A 6,000-nucleotide genomic window follows, 5' to 3' on the forward strand; every position below is an offset into this window, starting at 1 on the left:
ATATGTGGTGATGATGGATGGTGTTATATGTAGTGATGATGGATGGTGTTATATGTGTGATGATGGATGGTGTTATATGTAGTGATGATATATGTAGTGATGATGGATGTTGTTATATGTAGTGATGATGGATGGTGTTATATGTAGTGATGATGGATGAGTGTTATATGTGATGGATGGTGTTATATGTAGTGATGATGGATGATGTTATATGTAGTGATGATGGATGGTGTTATATGTGGTGATGATGGATGTGGTGTTATATGTAGTGATGATGGATGGTGTTATATGTAGTGATGATGGATGGTGTTATATGTAGTGATGATGGATGATGTTATATATAGTGATGATTTGTGGTGTTATATGTAGTGATGATGGATGGTGTTATATGTAGTGATAAGTGGGATGTGTGTTATATGTAGTGATGATGGATGGTGTTATATGTAGTGATGATGGATGTGTTATATGTAGTGATGATGGGTGGTGTTATATGTAGTGATGATGGGTGGTGTTATATGTAGTGATGATGGATGGTGTTATATGTATGATGATGGATGGTGTTATGTAGTGATGATGGATGATGTTATATGTAGTGATGATGGATGGTGTTATATGTAGTGATGATGGATGGTGTTATATGTAGTGATGAGTGGATGGATGTTTATATGTAGTGATGATGGATGGTGTTATATGTAGTGATGATGGATGGTGTTATATGATATGGTGATGATGGATGGTGTTATATGTAGTGATGATGGATGTGTTATATGAGTGATGATGGGTGGTGTTATATGTAGTGATGTAGTGATGATGGATGTTATATGTATGTGATGATGGATGGATGGTGTTATATGTAGTGATGATGGATGATGTTATATGTAGTGATGATGGTGGTATGTAGTGATGATGGATGGTGTTATATGTAGTGATGATGATAGTGTTATGTAGTGATGATGGTGTTATATGTAGTGATGGATGGTGTTATATGTAGTGATGATGGATGGAGTTATAGTAGTGATGATGGATGATGTTATATGTAGTGATGATGGATGGTGGTATTATATGTAGTGATGATGGGTGGTGTTATATGTAGTGATGATGGATGTGTGTTGATGATGATGGTGATGATGGATGGTGTTATATGTATGATGATGATGTGATATGTGTTATATGTAGTGATGATGGTGTTATATGTAGTGATGATGGATGGTGTTATATGTAGTGATGATGGATGGTGTTATATGTAATGTGATGTATGGTGTTATATGGTGATGATATATGTTATATGTAGTGATGATGGATGGTGTTATATGTGTGATGATATGTTAGCGATGATGGATGGTGTTATATGTAGTGATGATGGATGGTGTTATATGTAGTGATGATGGATGGTGTACTATGATGTGTTATATGTAGTGATGATGGGTGATGTCATATGTAGTGATGACGATGGTGTTATATGTTGTAATGATGTATGGTGTTATATGTAGTGGTGATGGATGGTATTATATGTAGTGATGATCGATGGTGTTATATGTAGTGATGATGGATGGTGTTATATGTAGCGATGATGGATGGTGTTATATGTGTGATGATTTATGGTGTTATATGTAGTGATGATGGATGGTGTTATATGTAGTGATGATGGGTGGTGTTATATGTAGTGATGATGGATGGTGTTATATGTAGTGATGATCGATGATGTTATATGTAGTGATGATGGATGGTGTTGTATGTAGTGATGATGGATGGTGTTATATGTAGTGATGATGGATGATGTTGTATGTAGTGATGATGAATGGTGTTATATGTAGTGATAATGGATGGTGTTATATGTAGTGATAATGGGTGATGTTATATGTAGTGATGATGATGGTGTTATATGTAGTAATGATGAATGGTGTTATATGTAGTAGTTATGGATGGTGTTATATGTAGTGATGATGGATGGTGTTATATGTGGTGATGATGGATGGTGTTATATGTAGTGATGATGGATGGTGTTATATGTAGTGATGATGGATGGTGTTATATGTAGTGATGATGGATGATGTTATATGTAGTGATGATGGGTGGTGTTATATGTGGTGATGATGGATGGTGTTATATGTAGTGATGATGGATGGTGTTATGCTGTAGTGATGATGGATGGTCTTATATGTAATGATGATGGATGGTGTTATATGTAGTGATGATGGATGGTGTTATATGTAATGATGATGGATGGTGTTATATGTATTGATGATGGATGGTGTTATATGTAGTGATGATGGATGGTGTTATATGTAGTGATGATGGATGGGGTGTTATATGTGGTGATGATGGATGAATTGTTATATGCCGAAGTGATGATGGATGGTGTTATATGTAGTGATGATGGATGATGTTATATGTAGTGATGATGGATGGTGTTATATGCTTGTTGATGATGGATGGTGTTATATGTAGTGATGATGGATGGTGTTATATGTGGTGATGATGGATGTTATATGTAGTGATGATAGATGATGTTATATGTAGTGATGGTGGGTGGTGTTATATGTAGTGATGGTGGGTGGTGTTATATGTGGTGATGATGGATGGTGTTATATGTAGTGATGATGGATGGTGTTATATCTAATGATGATGGATGGTGTTATATGTAGTGATGATGGATGGTGTTATATGTGGTGATGATGGATGTTGTTATATGTAGTGATGATAGATGATGTTATATGTAGTGATGGTGGGTGGTGTTATATGTAGTGATGGTGGGTGGTGTTATATGTGGTGATGATGGATGGTGTTATATGTAGTGATGATGGATGGTGTTATATGTAGTGATGATGGTTGGTGTTATATGTAGTGATGATGGATGGTGTTATATGTTGTGATGATGGATGGTGTTATATGTAGTGATGATAGATGATGTTATATGTAGTGATGATGGATGGTGTTATATGTGGTGATGGATGGTGTTATATGTAGTGATGATGGATGGTGTTATATGTGGTGATGATGGATGATGTTATATGTAGTGATGGTGGATGGTGGTATATGTATTGATGATGGATGGTGTTATATGTAGTGATGATGGATGGTGTTATATGTAGTGATGATGGATGGTGTTATATGTAGTGATGATGGATGGTGTTATATGTAGTGATGATGGATGTCGTTATATGTAGTGATGATGGGTGGTGTTATATGTAGTGATGATGGATGATGTTATATGTAGTGATGATGGATGTCGTTATATGTAGTGATGTTGGGTGGTGTTATATGTAGTGATGATGGATGATGTTATATGTAGTGATGATGGATGTCGTAATATGTAGTGATGATGGGTGGTGTTATATGTAGTGATGATGGATGATGTTATATTTAGAATATGAAAAGTATCCCTCTGTTGTCATTGGCAACATGGATATGAAATGTGAATACTGCGGTGCAAAGAAGTACAAAGGAGAATTCTGCTCGACTGTGCTTCTCTCATGGGAAAGTACGACTGCCAAATTTGGAAAAACCACCACAACCATTGAAGACTCTCATGCTGGGAACAACACCAGAGTCAAAACACTTCTTGGAAAATATACGGAAGTACAATTCATGCTTCCAGATGACATCCTTTGGAGCTACCAGAGTAGTTCGTGAGCACGGATACATGCCCACATTCAAAGTCCAGGGTCAAGTCTTTCACAAAACAGGATCCCTCTTACCACTGGAAGATGAGCAGGCAAAACTCCTCCAAATCTACTTCATGGGAGATCATGAAAAGCAGACTACTATCAGGTGTGGCAACATTCAAGGTGTCAGACATGACATTGTCCTATCTATCCAAGAAATGCTGCATGAGCGCAACACGTATGTACAGTCATTTAAAAATGCCTTGGAAAACATGCCTTCTGACGAGTACAAAGTCAGGATCAAAGCAGACACCTTAATGCACTACAGTGAGACAATGTGGGCCCTCCCGGAGGGTGGCGTCCTACCGTGGCCTCGCGAAACGATTCCGCTAGTTATAGATAAAACAAAATTCATCATGGTGGTTGAATAAAAGCGGATAAAACAGACAATATAAACCATTGAAGGTTGATAATTATAGATGAAACAAAAGTCAACGCGAACGATTGATAAAAAGAGTAGATAGAACGGTAATAGTTTCTTCTCCTTATAACATAGATTTAACGAGTTAGAATGTTTAACCACATACACGGAGATTCATGGTGGAACAAAGGGGGGAAAGAAAATATTACGTGGGATAAAATGTTGGTCGCAGGAGTCAGCCGAGCTTGAAATTTTCAGAATGGTCTGCATATTTCTTCAGCGTTCGCAGACCTTAGACGATATTTATCACTGAGCTTTTCTTGCCAGATGTCGGGAAGGGGAGTATATCCAGTGGGTCAACATGGAAGAGGAGGAGGTGGAGGAGGAGGTAATGGAGGTGGAGGAAGAAGAGGAGGTAATGGTGGAAGAGGAGGAAGGGGTATTGGTGGTGGATCACGGGCGAGAAGAGGAGGGGTAGGTGGTGGAGGCGGAGGTAGAGGAAGAAGAGGAGGAGGTAATGGAGGAAGAGGAGGAGGAGGAGGTAGTGGTGGTGGAGAAGGTGGAGAAAGAAGAGGAGGTAATGGAGGAAGAGGAGGAGGAGGATCAGGTAAAGGAGGAGAAGGGGGGAGAGTAGGGTGAGGAGAAAGAAGAGTAGGAGGAAGAGGAGGAGTAGGAGGAAGAGGAGGCAATATGCAGTGGTTGAACATACAAGTGAAGGAGGGAACGTCTAAGGAGAGGACAGAGAGATGAAGGATGTCTTGTGAGGAGACACGAGAGGGGGAGAAAACCTATTGTCTTGGCCGGAAAAAAGAGAAGAAACAAACTTTATTTTTTATTATTTTTTTTTTAGCATCGTAGGAGACAAGTAAACCAGAAAAGAAAACACCCACTCACTCACTCACTCACTCACTCACTCACTCACTCACTCTTTCTATCACTCACTCTTTCTGTCACTCACTCACTCACGTACTCACTCACTCACGTACTTACTCACTCACTCACTCTTTTTATCACTCACTCACTCACTCACTCACTCACTCACTCACTCACTCAGCCTCCTGTTGCCTATGGTATTAGATGGCCAGACAAGTGTATTCAACTCCTGATTTATAGTACTCAGCAGCTGGTAGTGGGTTACTCCACCACCCTGGCAGAATGTTAATCCGCCCAGAGGCTGTTCCACAACTACGAACACTACCACAATAACCACTACTATCACGACTACCACCACAACCACCATCACAGCAACCACCACCAGACAACCACCATCACAGCAACCACCACCAGCACGAAAATTACCACAACAACCACCACTATTCACAACTACCGCCACTACCACCACCAACGCTACCATAATTTCCACCACAAAGGAAGTCTTATACCACCCATATTCATAAGGCTTCGATAATCGTATTTTCTTCAGCTTCTGCAGAAAGTTTGAAGCTGACGGAAGAAGGCAATAAGTATGGCCCTTTGATGCTCTCTCTCTCTCTCTCTCTCTCTCTCTCTCTCTCTCTCTCTCTCTCTCTCTCTCTCTCTCTCTCTCTCTCTCTCTCTCTCTCTCTCTCTCTCTCTCTCTCTCTGGCTTACATGACTAATATATACGACTAAGGGGAAGCCGTTTGGTAGATTTCTTGCCCGTGTATAGCGAAATTGGCTCTGTAGACGCTGTACACGGTGCTACTGGAGTCAAGTTAGGGCCAATTACGAGGCGATGTGGTGCGATACGAGGCGATGTAAGGCGGTACTTGAGATACACTAATAGCGTATTACAACCACGTGTATAGACCAGGAATATCCTTCGTAAGGCTGAGTTTGTTTTGTATGTTAAGACGCGATCTAGACAAGTTTTTGTTATGTGTTATTATATTGTGTTTGTTATGCGACCCATCATGATATTTGACAGACAGACAGACAGACAGACAGACAGACAGACAGACAGACAGACAGACAGACAGACATAGTTAAGGACAG

This window comes from Homarus americanus, unplaced genomic scaffold (genome assembly GCF_018991925.1).
Source record: "Homarus americanus isolate GMGI-L3 unplaced genomic scaffold, GMGI_Hamer_2.0 scaffold2361, whole genome shotgun sequence".
Taxonomy (NCBI): Eukaryota; Metazoa; Arthropoda; class Malacostraca; order Decapoda; family Nephropidae; genus Homarus; species Homarus americanus.